The following is a 22,932-nucleotide window of genomic DNA, read 5'->3' as shown; positions in this document are numbered from 1 at the left end:
CCTTATCCAGTGAGAAAGAGAGGGAAAAGAAACTTTTCCATTTAATTGCTTCTTTGATTTATATCAGCTGCCTTAGCTTTGTTGCCGTTGCCAAGCATAGTTAGAAGATTTGGAAGGTGAGAGATAACAGAAGAGTAGCTTCTATACAGCTTACAAATGCAAAGCAAAGCAAAGCATCTTTATTGATATTCTTTTAAAAGAGTTCACTGAGGTGCAGCTCACAGTTGTCGAATGGAATGGAAAACAGAAATCCCTCTGAAAATAAGAGATAGAATTCAAGGTCAGTCTCCCACAAGCTGGTATTCCCTCTACCCTCACCTTTTTGGAAATGGTAAATCATTTATCTGGGTTTGTTCACTGCATGCTGATGGTATCACACCTTATCGCTGTCTAAAAGCACACTTCACGAGCATATTTCTAAAACACCAATTTATCTTCTCTTGTGCCCTAAGCTAATTTGAACCCCAAAAGTCTCATTGGAAAAAAATTTGTTAAGTTGCAATGCTTTTGATAAAAGTTAAAACTTTCTTAGACCTTGTCATTCAAAGTTAATGAATAGTAGATACATTTATAGTAGATACATTTTCTCTTAGATGAGCCCACTATGCCTACTCCAATAACAATATTCACAGCATTCAAGACAAGAGGCAAATTATTATGTTATTCCTATGTGGATGACAACATGTTTCTGGTCATCTTTTCCCCATTTCTTTTATGCTGAATCTCTTGAAAGAAAAAACACTGGTGATGAGTTGCTGAGACTCTCATATTACCATAGCACAGGATACCTAAGCCAGAAACTTTAGCTCCACCCGAATTTCTGATTCTGTAGGTCTGGGGTGGGGGCCAAGAATTTACTTTTCTAACAATTTCCCAGATGATGTTAATGCTCCTGGTCTAGGGATCCTACTATGGCAATCACCGGCTTAAGCCACAGAAAAATAAATTCATTAGTCATCAGCATCAGGATTGTAAAGTACTACTTCATTGCAGGTTAAGGGGTTTCTAAAAACACTTGAATGGGATTTCCCTGGTGGCACAGTGGTTAAGAATCTGCCTGCCAATGCAGGGGACACGGGTTCCAGCCCTGGTCCGGGAAGATCCCACATGCCGCGGAGCAACTAAGCCCGTGCGCCACAACTACTGAGCCTGTGCTCCAGAGCTCATATGCCTAGAGCCCATGCCCTGCAACAAGAGAAGCCAGCACAATGAGAAGCCCCGCGCACCACAACAAAGAGTAGCCCCAGTTCGCAGCAACTAGAGAAAGCCTGCATGCAGCAAGGGAGACCCAATGCAGCCAAAAGTTTAAAAAATAAAAATACTTGAACTATAAAAATGCTCAATAAAGCAGAGCAAAACCCATATAATATCTATGACAAAATCAGTTCAGCGGACATGATATTTTAAGACTATTAAAATACAAATTCAAGATTCTATTTTCTGCCAACAGGTACTCTAAGATACAAACTATGTTCAATTATGGAAAAATAAATTATGTTTTCCTGCACGCCTAAGTTTTGTGGCCTAAGACACTGTTAAAAGGTAAACTGAGGCACATTAACATTTCAAGAGTTTATTTGAGCACACATGGATTCAAATTGGGCAGCACCAAACCACAGGTGGTTAAGAGCGTTCTACTGACAGGAGACAGGGAGGAGTTTGCTTTTTGTTTTTGTTTTGTTTTTTTTGGATCATAAAATGTGGAAGTAAAGCAAGGAAATTATTTGATTGGCTATAGCTTAAACAGTTCCCTTATTCGGGAAAGCCCATTTGGAAATCTGTGATTGGTTGTTCTTAAGTTTCATTTTGTCAGATTTGAATGTATTGACTCTGGCTTAGGTTTTGGTTTGCTTATGTAGGTTACTAAGGCATTATAGTCACCCCAGTCAAGTGGTCTACACTTTTAATTAGTTTAACAACCTTGTAACTGTTTCATTCATTTTTAGGGGGCAAGAATTTACTGGGGCTTTCCTACTAATGGCTAAGGTGGTATTTTTTAATCTCTGTGCCAAATTTAAGTAGTGTGTACATTTTATATTTGCTTTGTCAAATCTTGATATATAAATTTTATATTTTCTATAACTTGATTATTCATATTGTTAGACATCTATGTGTGTTCTTGTGACAGTAGAGACAGGAGTACATTTTTCTCCAAAGAATAGATATGAGACAAAATGTTTTTATCTTTTGGTCCTGACTTGAAATGAGAACAATAAAAACAACAACAACAAGAAAAGAGCTCATGTTTCTGGAACATAGAAGGGCTCTATATCATTATTATTATGCATGAGCCAGTGGTAGGGAAAGTAACAGTTCTCCTCTAAAACAAGATGTCCTAAAAAAACAACCAAGAAAAGAAAATGATTCCTAAGGATGTTTAAAAGCAAGACAAAAAGAAGTGATTAATTTATCTTCCACAGTTACAATTTAGTGTTTTGCATCTTTGAGGCTTGCCTCATCCTAAAAGCTAGTATTATTCAAAAATGCCCTAAGAACCTAAGGACACAGAGAGGGTTAAGAACTATAGTGCTAGAGTTGAATTCCATGATTTATTTAAACACAACAAAACAAGGATACAGCAGCCATCCCTCAACTTTAGCCGGTATTACTTATGAAAACTAAATATCCTTAAACTCTGCTCCCAAAGGATCTGACTGATTAATTTGGGGTGGGGGTGGGGGTGCAGGAATCTATGTTTATAAATGATTATGACAAGGACCAATGTGGAAACCTCTAAAAGAGATGGTAATCCTTGGAAAGCTCTTTCCTCTTCTCTGTCTTGCTTTTTACTCTACTGCAATCACTTTCCCATCCAGAATTGCCCATAAGGACTCCCTGTGGATCACTAGACTTATACTTAGCTATATTATTAAAAGTAAATGTTATACTGTATATATGCTCCCAGTCTTATAGACATTCTGCCAATGGAAATGGCTACATATCAACTTTGTATTGGGGATTCCCTTTAAAAATAAGGCATTTAAAGACTCAAGATGTCCCTTTCTCTGAAAACCTCGGCATAATGCTAAGGTTTGCCCAAGACTTTCCCAATTTTAGCACTAAAAATCTTGCAGCACAGGAACCCCTTAGTTCTGGGCAAACTAGAACAGTTGGTAACCCCACCAATCACTCTGTGCTTGAATGCTTATATTTCCCAGATGCCTATATGGAAAGTGAAGCAATAAAAACAAACAAAAACCCTTCAGAGTTCTTTTTCAATTGCACTCTTGCTCCTATTCTGCTAATACCCTTCACATATTTTTCAGAACAAGAAACAAAACATTAAACAGCCAAATCCAAGAGTGACTTGAGGGCAAACAGAGCATTGTATTCAACTTTCCATCCCCAATGTCTACCCTAGTGTCTGACACTGTGAGTGGTATTCAGTGAAGCTTGGGGGACGAAAGAGGTTGGAGGACTTTAAAATATTGTTTTCCATATGCAAGAAAGAAGTCATTTCCTTCTGTGAATATGCTCAGAACTAGTTCTCCTCACTCCCAACTACCAATAAATGGACTCTGCCAATCTTAAGTCATGTTTCAGATATATTATGCTCCATTGGCAATCTAGCCTTGCTCCTCTAAATGATCTTCATAAAATAGTAGCTCTCAAATCTCTCTGTCAGAAGAACTGTTGAAGTGCCAGAGAAGAAATCTGTCACCTGCTGTGAAGTTTGCTTTAGGAAAATCAATAAGTGCATGTATGTACACAATCAAAGATCAGGGCATTCATCCTAGGCTTTTAGATGTCTATCAGTAAGGACACCAGGACAGTCAGATTAAGTTTAGATACATTTCTCCTGATTCCTAGTAACAGCTGGCAGGCATTTGACAGCCATTCTCACAGTGAAAAAGTTTCCTCCTATGAAGGAGAAAACTATAGAACCGAATACCAAGCTAGGACACTGAAGCAAACACTCTAAGGCTTTCCAGAGACTTTTCAATGAAGAGGCTTAAGAAGAGATTCTGACTCTTATTTTAAACACATATCACAGAAACAACAATTAAAAATTTAGAAATCAGTAAATCCAGTATTACCACCCCATATCAATTGAAATTATGAAGACTTCCGACTGTCCAGGAGTGTGTGTGTGTGTGTGTGTGTGTGTACATGTATCTAGACAGGTGTGCTTAGATCTGGGAAAAAAATACAGTAGGACTTTGAAGAAGATTCAGATCCCATTCCTATACAAAGAACAAGTGATTTGGTAGCTGGTGGTTCACACTGGTGTAGCTGATTTGAAAACTCCATATGTAAATGACTCTTCTCCACAAACCCTAACATTCACTCTTGTACTAACCACACAAAATCCTTTACACATTTCAGTCTCCCATTAATAATGATGAAAGCCCTTGGAAAACATCCTTTGAGCCATAACCTTTCAACATGGTCTTTCAATATTCTGTTGTTCCGGGTTCCACCACTCATATTTTCCCATCGCCTCTGCCTGAAACAGCAAGCTCAAGGCCTTTCCTCTCCTTCCCATGTATGCTCCATCACTTTGAAGGCTTTCCTTCAACACCCTAGCTCCTCTTGCTTTGGCAAACAGACTCATGAAGGACAGAAGCACATGGCTTTTACAAACTCTCTTTACTTAGGTGGTGTAGGATGATGCAACCCAATCAAATTCTTCCAAAGGATTCAACAGGCACTGAGAATATTTCTGTTATTTCTCCCATTTCACACCCCATCTCTCTGTGCTGACAGCTGGCTTTAACAGTATGTTCCATTCTGATGTCACCCCAGGCATACGATAGGTCAGATCTTTAACAAGAGTGATTCAAACTGGATGAAGAGGAAACATACTGGTAATAAAGTTCTGGGTGCATTTACTTTATAACAGCCTAAGATGATGGACCCATTTATTTTTAAAGACAAACAATTATTTTAATAGTGCCTCCACCACTGAGCTTTGTGTTTGCTTTCTTTTTTTTTGCTTTGGGGAAGGGGGGGTTGTTTTCATTTTGTTTTGATTTGATTTTGGCCTTAGCACTCAATAATAAGTGCTAATTATAAGTGTTTTGTGATTTCCTTGAAGGAGGTGAGCATTACCACCAGAATTGCTCCGCAGATTATTTTTAAAGTTTCCCTTGCAAAATACGTCGTTTGGCTGCCTTGAGAACTCCCAAGATGAACAGCTGTTTTTGGTTAAAAAATAAATAAATAATAAAGTTGATATACACTCTGCAAATGGCATTGCACGTACACATATTAGATGCTTAGGGGTAAGTCAGTGATTATTGTTAGAACTTTAAAATCATCACAGAATAAGAAACGATCTTAGTTGCAACACGTCTTATATAGATTACAGGCTTGTGAGAGTCAGAAATTTTTATAGATTTAGGCATGAAACCTTTTATGGTTTCATGCAGACTGGTTGAAGAAAACAGAAAATGTCTGGTCATGCACAGAAGTGACTGCCAGGGACAAAAGGAGCTGCAGAAGTTGGGAATCTGCATGTCTACCCCTTACCAGTCACACTCCACTCCTGCTCAAAGTCAAGTTTATCTGCTCCTGGGTTAAGGTGGTAAGTGACAAAGATTCTCTCCTTGACCAAACTCCAGTCAGGTTTCTTTCACCTCTTTTTGTCTAGGTCCTGGCCTCAGGCATGTCCTTAAGAGCCGATTTTAGCAAGATTCCTGTCAAGTCATATTAGCCAGAGTCCTCCATCCTTGATATCCGATCACTTTTCTCATCCCTACTGTCCCCCCAGGTGATGTCTGATCACCCTGGCTTGCCTTTAGTAAGAATCCTATTAGGTCGATTTGGCCAGAATTCCTCCTTACCCCTGAGGTTTCCTTAGTCATTTTCCACCCTGCTTCATAGCTATAAATTCCCATTTTTCCTTGTTGTATTCAGAATGCAGCCCAGTTTCTCCCCCTACTGCAAACCCCATTGCAGTGAGTTCAATCTCTCCCTGCTCCTAGAAAACCCCACCACAGTAGTCCTTACACCTTTCATGATAGTCCTAAATAAAGTCTGCCTTAGTGTTCTTTAACAAGCACCATGAATAATTACTTCTTTACATAAGACACTCAAAAGATATTTTAGGAAGCAATGATTATTTTGTTAACTGAATGCTACATCCAACTGGGGAGTTAATTCACCTGTGAAAAAAAAAAAAAGCTAATCTCCCTGGGTGCATTTTTGTTGGCCAGGGAGGAGAAGATGTGGTCCTACCAAGAAAAACAGGACTGGAAAAGGAGAGCCACATACCATTGCAATGTGTCTACTGAGGAAATGCTAGAAGAACGAATGGCGGATCAGTGAACCTAGTCAGAGACAGAAGGATGAAAGTTCATGATCCCAAGGATAAAGAAGTCTCTCTTGCCCAAGCAGATACTCGGGATGATCATTAGGATTTGTGGTATTATGTGGAAATGATTCTGCACTGGAAAGCAAGAGCTGTTACCAAGGTTCACTGACATCTTTGTCACCATCTTGTTTGATTAGAGACGGCAGAGTTTGAAAGGCTATTTTAATTTTGTCATTCTCTTTCACAAATAAACCACGAAAGATTGGGAGGGGGAGAGATCTATAGGTTTGGGGGAGTGAGAATTAAGGATTTTGGAGGTTTGTTTTTTCTTTAAACAAAGTCACATAAAGTAGTGTACCACACCCCTGTTGAGTTCACAGCTACTTTTTCACATTGTACTCCTTGCTTCAAATTAGACTTTTGGAGGGATTCTTCATTTAATTTTAAGTAATATTTGGATTTCAAAAGGGAAATCATATTCCTCAGCTGGAGTCAACTCTTGTGGATGGGAGAGACTGAAGCTCACATCATGGAGGACACAGCATTCCGTCCTTGCCTTTCCTACTGTCTATCGCTATTCTGAACTGCTAGGGACACACTGAAAGAATATTTATGCTGTACATGTTTTGGAAGTCTCTTTTCCCTCATTTCCCCTTTACCAAGAAGAAGCTTTGATTAAGTTTCATTAATTGGTCTATACCACAGCTAATATTCAGAGGCAAGATTACTGTTGATTCACCACAGCTGTTCTAGCCTGAGCTTCTTCCAATATTTTCCCATTTCAGCTGTTTTAAACTATCTAATGTTAATTTCATTGGGTTTTCTAGGTCATTTTAGGAAGGACGGAAGGAAGGAAGGGAGGAAAATAGATGTTAGGTAATATGCCCATACATTACGAATAGTTCGTTACAGGGTGACAATTTGCATATATACATAGATATGTATGTATGTATGTATATGTGTGTGTGTCACATTCAAAAAAGTCAAGAAACCTGAGGAATTACAATGTATTTATAAAAATAATCCTTCATATTTCAAAAATTTTATGTACTATAACATGTAAATAGCTCTTTTTCTGATTTTTTTAAAGACTTTTATAAGTCCCCTATAATCTCTCTTTCATTAGGGAACATAAAACAAGAAATCGTGGTCCTTCATCTGGAGTTAAGTAGACAAAATATACACATATAGAACTGAAGGACAATAAAATCAAGTGCAAGTTTCTATGATAGAGTTCAAAAGTGTACAAAATTTTATTCCATAATGACTGTCCACTTTATCAAGTCATGACAGAAAAGGATTTGCCTTGGTTGTCCCAAGGGCAATCCAAGAAAGACACACCATACACACAAGGCCAAAGAGGAGGGTAGAGGTATGACATGCATATTGTAATGCATTATTATACACAGGAGCAGAGGTCTGGTGAAGAAATAATAAGAGCAAGTTTAGAAGGGAAGAGAATTGATATCTATATATTAAACACATTAAAACTAAAAATAATTGGAAATCGTTTCATAAATTTCTACCCAATTTACAAGCATGGGTATCAGTTTGTCATTTGTTTGTAGAATTTTCTGCTTTTTGTGTCCAGAATCTACCATTTCCAACTGTGACTTTTTTTTTCTATGTCTTCGTTTCAGTGAGTCTATGCCAGGTATCCCCAAAGCAAAGCGTGTGGTATATTCTCTTTTCTTTGTTTTAATTGTTTAAATGACAGCTAAAATAATGCTCTCACTTCTAAGAAAATCAAAGAGTAAAGTTACCCATGCCTGCTCTGATTCCACAGTCAAAAGCAGCTGGAGTTTATACAAGGTCCAGACAGTTCAAACCCAATTGGAGCAGCTTTATTTTCCTTTTCCACTTCTGACTGTGAAAGACCTGGTGTCAGGTTATCGTTTCCAGAAAACATCTATGCCAGAAAAACCTGCAGATAGAGACTTTTTTTTTTTCTTTCTGAATTGTTAGTTGGTCTCTCAGCACATTTTGAATGTAACCTTTTTAATCCCTGTATTTGCAATTAGAGATTAAAATTCCATTCCAAGAGCCATTTGGCAGATGGCATAGCATGAAAAAACGGGAGGTAGTTTAAAATTGTATTTATACAGAACACCAGATGAATTTGCCAGGCTGTTTCTTCCTGAGCTTATACACTCGCTTGTGAAAACTGATTGTTTAAGATGTAAATTTCATTTGCTGGTATTTAGCATTTTTATAGGATTTTAAAGCATCAATTAATCCATCTATTTTGTTCAGCACAGTTGCTTTAAATATGGAAGTAAAATCTATACTTAAAGAAACTACTTCTTAAGAAGATTAAGTCACCTGAGCAAAGGTCACTAAGGTAGGTTCAGAAAGGCCACATGATAATGGAATGGACAGGCCACTGAACCAATGCATCTGTTAAGTGGAAGCCTCAACACATCTTATGCCATTTAGGCAGTCTGATTCTTAATAAAGATTTTTCCTTTAGCTTCATCCAAGAGTTAAAAAAAAAAGTCCTCATAGCTTTTAAATGTTGATTGACGCACAATAGATACAGAAAAGTGCACAAATCATAAATGTACAGCTTAAGGAATTTTTTAAAGTAAGCGTACCCACGTATACACCTCCCAGCTCAAGAAATAAAAACTTACTCATACCATACCATACCCCAGAAGCCTCTCTTGTGTTCCTTCCCAAGTTATTTCCTCCCCCAATATAACCACTATTTTAATTCTAGCACCAAAGACTAGTTTACATCTTACTGAAATGTATACAAGTAGTCTCATATAGTGTTTACTATTTTGTATCTGGCTTTATTCACACAACATTCTGCTTGAGATTCATCCATTCTGCTGCACAGAGAGGTATTTTGTTCATTGCCATTGCTGTACAAAAGCATATTTTATAAATATACAACAATTTATCCATTTTACCATTGATGAACTTTGAGGATTTTTCTAGTTTGAGGTGTGATCACAAATACAGTAGACCCCTTTATCCGCAGTTTCGCTTTCTGTGGGTTCAGTTACCCAGGGTCAACCTCAGCCTGAAAATAGTAAATGGAAAATTCCAGAAATAAACAATTCATAAGCTTTAAATTGTGTGCCATTCTGAATAACATGATAAAATCTCGCACCGGCCTGTGCCATCCTGCCCAGGACATGAATTACCGCTTTGTCCAGCTTATCCCACCCATGAGTCACTTAGGGGGTCTCTTCTTGGTTATCAGATCAACTGTCGCGGTACTGTAGTACTTGTGTTCAAGCCACCCTTATTTTATTTAATAATGGCTCCAAAGTGCAAGAGCAGTGATGCTGGCAATTTGGATCTACCAAACAGAAGAGCTAAGGTGCTTCCTTTAAGTAAACATGTGAAAGTTCTCAACTTAATAAGGAAAGAAAAAAATAATATGCTGAGGTTGACAAGCTCTACCATAGAAACGAACCTTCTATCCATGAAATTGTGAAGAAGGAAAAAGAAATTCATGTTAGTTTTGCTGTTGAACCTCAACTGCAAAAGTCATGGCCCCAGTATAAGGTAAGTGCTTAGTTAAGATGGAAAAGGTATTAAATTTGTCCAAGATATTTTGAGAGAGAAAGACCATATTCACATAACTTGAGTATATTGTTAAAATTGTTCTATTTTATTATCATTATTAATCTCTTAGTGCATCTAATTTATAAATTAAACTTCATCATAAGTATGTACGTAAGGACAAAACAGTATATATAGGGTTTGGTGCTATCCATGGTTTCAAGAATCCACTGGGGGTCTTAAAACACATCCCCTGCAGATAAGGGGGGTACTGCTGTAGTGCTTCTATGACCATTTTTGTACATTTTTTGGTGAACATACATATGCATCTCTGATAGGATTAGATGTATTGGTGCAACTGGTCACGGTTTTCCAAAACAACCATATCCACCAGCAGCGTATGAGGGTTTCAGTCGCTCTCCATCCTTGATAGCACTGGACACTGTCAGTCTTTTTCACTTTAGCAATCTGGTGGGTATGTAGTGGCTTTTTATTGTAATTTTAATTTGTACTCCCCTGATGACTAATAAAATTGAGCACACTTCCATATTTATTGGTCATTTGTGAAATGTCTGTTGAAGTCATTTGGCCATTATTCGATTGATTCATCTTTTTTTAAAATTTATGCTAGATGTAAATCTCTTATGAGATACATATATTGCAAATAATCTCTATTCTGTGGCTTGCTTTTTCACTCTCTTGGGTACTTAAGTGGTTCTTAATTTTAAAGAAATTCAATTCACCAATAATTTTTTTTCTATATGCCTAGTGCTTTTTATATTTTATTCAAGAAATCTTTTCCTCTCTTAAGTTCATAGACTGAACTATGCTATCTTCTAGAATCTCTTTCTTCCTTTCAAACTGGGTCAACAATCCAAATGTATTTTTGTATATGGTGTCAATAGGGATTAAAGTCATTATTTTCCATTAGATATACGATTGATCTAGCACCCTTTATTGGAAATAGCACTGTTACTGCTTATCCTCAATTTACTGCAGTGACATCTTTTTCATAACTCAATCATTCCTATATATGTGGGTCTATTTCTTTTTTTTAATTAATTTATTTGTTTTTATTTTTGGCTGTGTTGGGTCTTCATTGCTGTGTGCTGGTGAGCGGGGGCTACTCTTCGTTTCGGTGCACTGGCTTCTCTTGTTGTGGCTCATGGGCTCTAGAGCGCAGGTTCAGTAGTTGTGGTGCACGGGCTTAGCTGCTCCGCAGCATGTGGGATCTTCCCAGGCCAGGGATCGAACCCATGTCCCCTACATTGGCAGGCAGATTCTTAACCACTGAGTCACCAGGGAAGCCCCTGTGGGTCTATTTCTGACCTATTCTATTTGTCTACCCCTGTGTCAACAGCACACCATTTAATTGTATAGCTTTATAAATCTCAAAGCTGGTGGAGTAAGTCCTCCAATTTTGTTCTCATGCAATAATTCATTGGCTATTTTGGTCCTTTGTGTTTCCATATATTCCACATATTCCAATACGTTTAAGAATCATTTGCGAATTTCCACAAGAAAACAAAACTTGAAGGGATTTTGACTGAAATTGCATTGCAAATAGGTTATTTAGTGAGAACTGACATCTCTGCAAAACTGCATCTTTCATTCTGTTAATATGGTAGCTCCCTCTCCTTACCAAAGTCTTTAATTTCTCTCAATAACCTTTTGTTTTTGTCTGTGTGCGGTAACTATACATCATTTAATAGGCCTATTCCTAGTTTTTGCTTTGCTTTGCTATTGTGTTTGGTGTAGCTTCAAATTTTATTTTCTGACTTTATATTGCTAATATTAAGAAATGTGTGTGTGTGCATGTGTGTTGAATGTGATTTCTGAGAATTTGCTAGGCCTACTTATTAATTCTAATGGTTTGCCTGCACTCTTTTGGATATTCTAAGCATACAATCATATTTGTAAATAATGACTTTTTTTCCTTTTTTTCATATACCTTTTATTTCTTTTACTTTCATTACTGCCCTGGCTAGAACTCCCAATAAACTTTCAATAAAAAGTAGTCATAAGGGGAATCTTTGTTTTACTCTGGATCTGAGGGAGGGAGATTTCAGTAATTCATCCTAAATTAAGATGTTTACTATAGGCTTTTTTATATTCTAAAAAACTGTGGAAGTTCTTTTTTTTTCCTTATTTATGATGAGTTTTTATCACGAGTAGGTATTCACTTTTATCAAATGCTATTTTTTTGCATTTACTGTGACAATCATGCATTTGTTTTCTTTTTAATTCTATTAATGTGAAGTTCAGTGATTGATTTTGAAATATTACACACAGCTTGCATTCTTGAATTCTACATAACTTTGCTGTGCTGTATAATACTTTATATATTATTTGTTTTCCTAATATTTATAGCATTTTTCATTTATGTAACATAAAAGGGTTTGGTCTATAGTTGGGCTATCCTGTAATGCCCTTGACAAGTTTTGGTATCATGATGCTAGTTTTATAAAATGAACTGAGAAGGATTCTCTCATTTTCCATCCTATGGAAAAGTTTGTGTAAGGTTGGTGATAGTTCTTCCTTAAATTTGCTGGAAGAACTTAGTGGTAAAGCTCTATGTGTCTAATGTTCTCTTTTATAATATGTTATTATTTGCGGATTTATTTTTTGTGGGTTCCATTTTTTGCTTTGATACAGGGCAGTTCAGAATTTCTATTTCTTCTTGTGTCACTTTTTATAACTGTGTTTTTATGGGGCTTTACCCATTTCACCGAAATTACAAAGTACTATTAAGGTTATTTTATGATATCTTTTTAAATATTTTCAAATGTCCATAGGCTCTGAGGTGATTTAATTTTCTTCATTGCTGATATTGGCAATTTGCACTTTCTTCGTTAAGAGTATTTCAATTATATGAGTTTCTTCAGAAAATAAAATTTTGGCTTTACTGATTTTTCTATACAAATTTACTATTTTATTAGTTTCTCTTATCTTTTGTTTCCTTTTCTTTTAGTTTACTTCCTGTTTTTTCTAACATTTTTTCATTTGATAAAATTAGTGCCTTTTCAAGATTTTTCTTCTTTTGTAATATACACATTTCAGGCTAGCTATTTCCCTGGAGCTACACATCTTACATGTTTTAATAAGAAGTACTTTTTACCACTTAGTTTGAAATGTTTTCTGCATTTTATTTTGATTTCTTCTTTGACCCATGGGTTATTTAGAAACGTAAGTTATGTTTTCAAAGATACTCTTTGTTTTTGATCTTCTGCCAATTTCAATCTGGTTGAAGAACACATTCTGTATAAATGTCATCTTAGGAACTTGTAAAGGTTTGCTTTAGGAACAAACACATGGTCTATTTTATGTGCATTGGAAATGAATGAACCCTGTGTTTGTTGGTATAGTGTTTTACAGATATCAATTAGATCATGTCATGCATTGATAAATTTTTCTATATTTCTACTAATTTTCTATTATATCTTGCATAGACAGGGATGACTATCCTGTGTGAAGCTGACTGATTTTTACTGTTTTTCTTTGTTATTGTATACACAAAATACAACTGTTATATTTTCCTAGTAGATTGATCCTTTTATAATTATGAAACTTCTCTGTATATACAGCAATGTTTTTTCTTATAGTCTACTTTTTATAATGTTAGTATAACTATGTCAGCATTCTTTTATACAGTGTTTGCCTCTTCTATCTTGTTTTAAAATCCTTTTATTTCAACATTTATCTGTCCTTATATTTATGATGTACCTCTTATAAGTAGTACACAGACAGGGCTTGTTTGTTATCCAGACTGACATTATTTTTCACTTGGGTGATTTAGTCCATGTACATTTAATGTGATTATTAATACATTTGAGTTTATCTACTACCTTATTCTTTCTTTTCTAATGACCCAATCTATTCTTTTTTTAAAAACTTTTTATTTTATATTGGAGTATAGTTGATTAACAATGTTGCATTAGTTTCAGGTGTACAGCAAAGTGATTCAGTTATACATATACTTTTATCTATTGTTTTGCAAATTATTTTCCCATTTAGGTTGTTACATAATATTGAGCATCATGTTTGTTCTTTTTCTTTTTTCCCTTTCCTATAGTCTTTTGAAGTAACAACCATATTTTACTCCATTTTCACCCACAATTAGCTTTTTAGTTATACTTATTTTATTATTTTTTAAAGAATACCCTAAAGATTATACTACCATGTTTGACCTATTAAATTCTATTAAGGTAGTACTTTTGCCACTACCAGGGCAAACTAAGGATGTTAGAACTTTTCAAATCCATTTGCTGCTCTCCAAACTTTTATGTAATTGTCATCTATTTTGATTCCAATTATATTTATTGTTTTGTAAGTCAGTATACATTTAGATTTATCAATATATTTGCTTTCATTGCTCTTCATTATTTATTGCATCTTCATACTTTTATAAGGGGTCATTTTCCTTCTGCTTGAATAATCCCCCTAAATTGTTCCTTTAGCATGTTTCTGCGAATGATAAATTCCATTTCTTCTGGTAATATTATTTTCTCCACTTTTGATTTTTCAGGTTGGAAGTTGTTCCTTTCAGTACTTTAAAGACATCATTTTAATGTCTCTGGTTTCCATTATTTGTGCTAAATATCTACCACTCTTGTTGTTATACCTTGAAACTAATGTGTATTTTTTTTCCTAGCTATTTTTTAAGATATTCCCTTTATCTTTGGTTAGACTATCATGAATCGAGATGTGTGAATGTGTGTGTGTGTGTGTGTGTGTGTGTTTTAATTTATACTGCTGGCAGTTTAGAGAAAAACTTCCTAGATCTGTACATTGATGTAATTCATCAGATTTGGAAAATTCCTGGCCATTGTATCTTTAAAGATTGCTTCTGTCTTATTCAATTCTCTCTTCTCCTTTTAGAACATTACACATATGATAGACCTTTTTGTACTAGCCCATATATCTCAAATGTTCTTTTATATAGTACATTAGTTTTCTCTTTTGCTATTAAACCAAACTGTTGGGTTTATAATTTCTACTTAATTTTTCAGTTCTAGAATTTCCATTTAATTATTTATCCTAATGTTTAATTCTCATATTCTTATCTATTTTCTTGAACATAATAATGAGCAATTCTAAAGTCTTGAACTCCAGTTTTTGAATTGCTAAAATCAAGATTCCAGTAGAAACTTCACCGAGATTTTTAGCCTCCACTCCTTTCTGCTTGGCTTTTTAGTCCTCTGTCCTGCCCAGAATATGGATCAATAAATTCCTCAATTAGGCAAGAACCACAGAATGTCAGATCCATTTGGTTTTTGCTGTTTCCTTCTCTCTAGAACCTCAGCTTCTGCAGTCCTGACTTCCTTCATAACCGTGATTTCCATCTTCCATCTACTCAACCTGAGGGGACAGCCAAAAGCTCTGAGCCACTATTCTCTGCCCATACTACTTATGAACCAGAGAACAATTTTAAGGAAAAGTGGAGGAGAAGGTTAGGTTTACCTCACCCTTTTCTTCAGAATCTTTAACACCTAAGTCCTGGATGCTTTGGTTGCTTTACTATGCCTTTCGTATTTTTACTTATCCTTTATGATTGTTCTACATTGTGGGTTAGTAAGATACAAGCTATTCTATCATAGCCAAAAGGAGAAATATCCTAGCTCAGAGTTTTCAAAACTTCAAAGTTTGAAGCTGTAAGAGAGACTGGAAGAAAAATCAGTGTATCTTTGGTCAGTCCTCATAATTTTCTTTAAAAACGTGGCATTATAGATTGAAATATAAGTTGGGAATTTGTTAAGTCCAAATTGGTAATCAACCTATCCATTATGAATATGGGGGGAAGGGAGAAACTACAGGATATGGAATAAAAGGACCTATTTTTAAACCCCAGTAATGAGATTCACTAGCTCTACGACCATGGCTGATCACATAAACCTTCTGAGGGTTGGTTTTCATCTGTAAAGAGGAATAATAATTAGTGAGATTAAATGACATTTTAATGTGAAAATTATTTGTAAATTGAAATGCAATATGAAAATATGAGATAAAACCAATTGTGATACCAAAGAAATAAAGAAAACTTCAGAAATATTTATATTAAAAAGGGTCATATTTCGAAGAACTTAAGTTGACGTATATTAATCTGCGCCACACACAAAAGCAAGCATTTTATGGGTTCTGAGAAGGTATTTGTCAGTGGGTTTTTGTTTACTCAAAACATACCTAACTAAAATATGATCTCTATAAAAGGAAATAGAAAATGTGAGTAGACTATGACAATAAAGAGATTGAATCAGTAATCAAAAATATACCTACAAAGAAAAGCCCAGGTATAGATGATTTCACTGGTGAATTCTACAAAATATTTAAAGAATTGAAAAGACATCATAAGGAAACTATAGACCAATATCTCTTGTGAATACTGACAAACAAATCTTCAACAGAATACTAGCAAACCAAACCCAACAACATGAAAAAAGATTATACACCATGACCAACTGGGCTTTATCCCAGGAAGGCAAGGATAAATATGCATAAAATCAATTAATGTAATAGAACATATCAACCAATAAAATTAAAAATCAAAACCACATAATCATCACTAAATTGCACAAAAAGCATTTGCAGAAAACCCAACACCCTTCCATAATAAAAACACTCAACAATCTAGGAATAGAAGAAAACTCACTCAACATGATAAAGGGCATCTATGAAAAACGCACAGCTAACATCAACTTAATGATGAAAGGTTGGGTGCTTTTCTCTAAAGATCAGGAACAAGATAAGAATGTTTGCTCTCTTTACTTCTACTAAACATTTTACTGAGGATTGTAGTCAGGACATTAGGACAAGAAAATGAAATAAAGGGCACTTAAACTGGAAAAGAATAAAACGATATTTACAGATGATATGAACTTACACATAGAAAATTCTAAGGAATCTACTATTAAAACTACTAAATGAGTTCAACAAGGTTAGAGGATACAAGATCAATATAAAAAGCCAATAAAATTCCTATACTATAGCAATGAACAATCTAAAAATGAAATTAAGAAAACAGTTCCACTTAATAACATCAAAAATAATAAAGTGGTGCTTAGAAATAAATTTAACAAAAGGAGTGTTAGATTCCTACTCTAAAAACTACAAAACATTGTTGAAAGAAATTAAAGAAGCTTTAAATGAATGGAAAGACATCCCATAATCACAGTTCAGAAGATTTAATATGGTTAAGATGGCAAAATTTTCCAAATTGATACACAGATTCACTGCAATTTCTATAGAATTCCAACTAGTTTCTCTGTAGAAATAAACAAGCTAATCCTAAAATTCATATGGAAATTCAAGGGACTCAGAATAGCCAAAACCATCTTGAGAAGGAAGAACAAAGCTGGAGAACTCATACTTCCTGATTTTAAAAGTTAGTACAAAGCAGCTGTAATCAAGACAGCATGGTACCAGCATAGGATAGATATATAGATCAAAGGAATAGAACTGAGTATCTAGAAATCAGCTTTGGATTTGGTAGCAGTTTCTTAAGCATGACACCAAGCATAAGCAACAAAATTTTAAAAAGATGAATTGAATTTCATCAAAATTAAAAACATTTGTGCTTGAAAAAAAAACAGTATTAGGAAAGTGAAATCATGACCTACAGAATGGGAGAAACTATCTGCAAATCATATATCTGACAAGGTACTTGTATCTAAAATACATAAAGAGTTCTTACAACTCAATAATAAAAAGAATAATAACCCAATTACAAAATGAACGAAAGAATTGACTAGACATTTCTCCAAAGAAGATATACAAATGACCAACAAGCACGTGAAAAGATGCTCAATTTCACTAGTTATTAGGGAAATGCAAATCAAAACCACAATGAGATACCACTTCACCCCCACTAGTACGGCTCGAAACAAAAAGTCAGATAACAACAGGAGTTCATAAAGATGCAGAAAACTTGGAACCACTATACTTTGCTTGTGGGAATGTAAAACGGTACAGCTGCTTTGGAAATCAGTTTGTCAAATCATCAAAAATTTAAACAGAATTACTGTTTTACCAAGCAATTTCACTCCTAGGTTTATACTGAAGGGAAATTAACACATATATCCAAACAAAAACAAATACAGCATTATTAATAATAGGCAAAATGCAGAAACAACCTAAATGTTCATTAATATGTGGCATAATATGTGGTATATATGGATAAACAAAATGTGGTACACCCATGAGATGCAATATTATTCAGCAACAAAAAGAAATGAAATCCTGATACATTCTTCAATATGGATTAACCTTGAAAACATTATGCTAAGTGAAATAATACAGTTACAAAAGACCACATATTATTTTATGAAATGTTCAGAACAGGCAAATCTATAGAGACAGAAAGTTAATGATTGCCTTGGGATGAGGAGAGTTGCAGGGATTGGAGAATAACAGCTAAAGGGAATAGGGTTTCTTTTGGGGGTGATAAAAATGTTCTAAAATTGTGGTTGTGATGCTTGCACAACTCTGTGAATATAGTAAATACCATTGAATTGTATAGTTTAAATGGGCAAATTGTATGGTATGTAAATTATATCTTGATAAAGCTAATATCCCCACCCAAAAAAAGGGGTACATGTATTCAGCACTGGTACTAGGTACTACAAGGCTTTAAAATATATTAATCCCTGATTTTGATAAATATAATTTGATTAAAATTTGATAAATATAATAAAATATAATAAAATCTATAATAAAATCTATAATAAAATATAGATTTTTTTCCAGTTTTTTTAAAAAACTTTTTTTTAAAGCACACTGATAAATACCTATTTGCCTCATTTTTTAGATTCTAACTTTCAATGGTTTTAAGTCTTCACATGTCTAAAAGTAGGGTATATCTTGGGACTTCACTGGTGGCGCAGTGGTTAAGAATCCGTCTGCCAATGCAGGGGACACGGGTTCGAGCCCTGGTCCAGAAGATCACACATGCCGTGGAGCAACTAAGCCCATGCACCACAACTACTGAGCCTGCGCTCTAGAGCCCGCGAGCCACAACCACTGAGCCTGCGCTCTACAGCCCGCGAGCCACAACCACTGAGCCTGTGAGCCACAACTACTGAAGCCTGCGCGCCTAGAGCCCGTGCTCTGCAACAAGAGAAGCCACCGCATGAGAAGCCTGCGTACCGCAACAAAGAGTAGCCCCCGCTCGCCGCAACTAGAGAAAGCCCGTGCGCAGCAAGGAAGACCCAACACAGCCATAAATAAATAAATTTATAAAAAATAAAATAAGGTATACCTTAAAATCAAGGTATAATTTAATTCAGGTTACCATCCCTCATAAGAACTATGAGTTATTCTTCTTCAATAACTTAGAATCAAATAAATGTTGAGGAATGTAATGGAAAATAATTCGTATTATACAGGTCTAATCTCATTGTGAATTCATGCAAGAAGTCCCATACTACTGAGATCTGAAATGGTCAGAGAAGCCTTTGTCAAGATTTGTGCTCAAAGAAGTCTTTGAAGACTGGGCAAGGCACAGATTGGGGGGAAAAGCAAAAAAGAACTTTTCAGGCACTTTTTACAGAATTTCTGCAGATGCCATATAGTTTCATTCCCTTTTGCTTCTAATTCTATGGCCTTGCTTTTAACCACCTTGGACACACACATCTGCTGCATATAATCATCCAAATAAAAAATGAGGTCCCTGTCTTTTCCTTTTATAAAGCACATATTACCCATACAAATACCTCACACTATTCAAGATAAAATGGATAAAAACAGAGGATTTTTAAATAAAAGATGAGGAAATTACAATGATTCTCTGATAGTCTATTGTTTTATTCATACATGAGCAGTGATTATATGTATAGGAAATCCAAACTCATACACAGGGATTTTACATTTTACATAATGTCTTTCATCCTCCTTGACTGTTACATCAAGAGCTACACAACTAACTAATCCCACAAAACAATATAGGATAAGCCCAGGCATCATTTCCTTTAAAAACTAGACAGAATAGTGTAATTGTTAAGAGCTCAGGCTGGTTTCAAAACTAAAACTCTGTCATTACTATCTGTAAGACCTTGTGCATATTCCCTAATCTCTGAGTCTCAATTTCCTCATCTTAAAGTGAGAATAATAATAATATTTAGCTGTAAGAAAATGGATTTTTTTTCATAGTCTTCATATGAATTTAGTATCAGAACCACTCAGATAAAAGATTATTAAACCAGAGTTGAAGTAGACTTCAGGGAAATGGATTTATGTAGTTCAAGAAAACTAGAGGAAGCTGTAAATCTCCTTCCTGCTTCCAGTTAAGGATATAGATTTGATATTACTAAGTTTGGTTTCAGAATCATGAGTGTCTCGTTATTGGAAAGATTCACTCAAAAGGGAACATAGTTTGTGCAACTTTCTGAATGGTGACACAAAAAATGACTGTGGCATGGCAAAAATGATGATCTCAGGTCTGCCAAAAGCTTATCAGTAGTTCTGGGTGATCTCCTGTTAAGGACTCTGGAACACATAGGAATTAGGCTAAGATATGCTGAAACTGGTCCTGCTTTCTCTCACTTACACAAAGACTTTGCATCCTTGACTAATTAACTCAGGCTCACAATGTAACCTACAGAGAATCTCTGTATAAGTACCAGTCTCTTCCCGGGATCTGTAACCTCTTAGGCCGCTGTGTGCACATAAGCATGTAACATATTCAAAGTGCTTAGCAGGATGCCTGCTATAGAGTAAAGCCCTAAATAAACACAAGTTAGGACTGCATGAAGGTGATGACGTTGATTATGAAATGAACAGATGCACATATGATGTCAGCATTCTATTTTGGTGGATGATCAATAAGACAGGAGGAGGGGAAGTGTCTCCTTTACTCCTCGAAAGCTCCTGGCATGAAAGAATAGGGATTTTAATCAGAATCTTGCTTCTCCTCATTTTCTGAGAATTTTAGACTAAGATAATTAAAGGCAATGTGATGTAATCCAGAAATGACCTCAAGAATCACTTTTTTTTCCTTTGTATTTAAACTAAAATTGGAGAGATGGATATATATATATATATATATATATATTTTTTTTTTTTTTTTTTTTTTTTTTTTTTTTTTTTGCGGTACGCGGGCCTCTGACTGTCGTGGCCTCTCCCGTTGCGGAGCACAGGCTCCGGACGCGCAGGCTCAGCGGCCACGGCTCACGGGCCCAGCCACTCCGTGGCATGTGGGATCCTCCCGGACTGGGGCACGAACCCGTGTGCCGTGCATCGGCAGGCGGACTCTCAACCACCGTGCCACCAGGGAAGCCCGGAGAGATGGATATTAAATTAAGTTGGAATCTGACATCCCAATCGTGGTCATCTTTGTGATTCAGAGGGAGTCTGTGTTCAAAGTTTAATACAACAATGTTTCACTCACTTAGCAGACCACCGTGCAAAATCATCCAGAAGACACAGAGAAGATCTAAAGGCCCCTCAGCGTGAAAGTGATACATACGGATGAATTACCATAGCCTCTGTTTCTGTCTCCCTTCTATTAAAGATTTGCTATTACCAGCTTTGTAGCCTCACGCAAAATACTTAACCTCTCTAAGTTTCATTACACTCACTTGTGAAATGGAAAAAGTAGAAGCTACCTCATACGTTGTGTGGGTGTTATTATTATCATTTCACCATTATAAGCATTATCAAAATGTCTTAATTAAAAAGGATGGAATACAAGGAAACCAAGGTTATTCAGAAGCCATGACATAGTATCCATCTTCCTTTCTAACTTCGTCTATAAAACAGCCCTCAACTCTTCCTACATTTCAGATACCTCAAAATATTAGTTGCTTCTATGAAGAGAAAAATGTTGCCTACCGTTCCAAGTTCTGCAGGGATCAAGCCATTAGCCACTGCACTTGCCCACCCACAGTGCACCCTGAGGGGAATTCAGGATGGAGAAAAACAGGAAGTAGTCTGTGCTGTGGATATACTGGTCCTTAGATAGTAAGATACATATCTAAGGAAAATTTTCAATGACCCCCAGATTTTTGCACCTAAGAGCACTGAAATCATTAACTTAAAACATCTATTCTTTGTGATTAGCAGTAATATTTTTATGCTTGACCACGTATTTTCCCAGCAAAAAAAAAAGTTCCCTCTCTTCCCTCTTTGGAGCAGTTCTTCAAAGGTAACTGAGAGGCTGTCTCCTGGGTTATCATCCTCAGTAAGGCCCCTGAACAAAACTTAACTCACAATTTTACACTGTGCATTTTCATTTCAGTGGACATTCCTTAATTACCCTTAATTCTTTCATTCTCAAACATTAGTTTAGCATCTGCTATCTTTCAGGGCACTGAAATACAACAGTGAAACAACTTGGACCCTGTCCTCAGGGAATTTACAACATAGTAAAAGACCATTACTGACATTTCTCTTAATCTAAACATAATTCTCTACTACCAACTTCCACTTAGGAAACATTTTCCAATACATCCAAACAGTCTAGATCTGTCTGCCTTCTTCTCGTTACATTTTTTTTAACTTTGAATATAGCACTTAAAATACTGAGTTATACACTACAGTTAGTAGTATACATGGTAAATTCCATTTTGGAAAAGATGGCGCCTTTTTTTATATAGGGTCTCATTTCTGTGTATCCAACAGTACTAGTTAGCTATATCTATCATCAGACATTACACCTTAATATACCTTAAATATACCTACCTATATCTATCATCAGACATTACACCTTAATATACCTAAATATACCTAATATACATTAAATATACCTACACACAAATAATAATACCTATATTCCTTTGGCATTTTATATTTTCAAAACACTTTCTCACATACCTCTTCTTTTAACCTCACAATAAGTTCTACAATACATTAATGTGAAAGAAAATAAGTCTGCTTTAATGAGTTGCCAAAAGTCACCAAAAGTTAGAGCTGGGGAATCTAGAACAAAAGACTTCCAACTCCTGTTTCAGTGACTTTTACATGATGAGCTCATTGCCTTCTAAGAGCCATCCTATGATTTGTCCATTTTCAGACAGGCTTTAAAGAAACATTTCAGCAGGAGATTGGAAGTTAGAAATGAGAAAGATCAAGAGAATAAAAGATTTATTACCTTCCAGGGCTTCCCTGGTGGCGCAGTGGTTGAGAATCTGCCTGCCAATGCAGGGGACACGGGTTCGAGCCCTGGTCTGGGA

Source organism: Hyperoodon ampullatus (assembly GCF_949752795.1).
Source record: "Hyperoodon ampullatus genome assembly, chromosome: 4".
Taxonomy (NCBI): Eukaryota; Metazoa; Chordata; class Mammalia; order Artiodactyla; family Ziphiidae; genus Hyperoodon; species Hyperoodon ampullatus.
Note: the sequence above shows the minus strand (reverse complement) of the source record.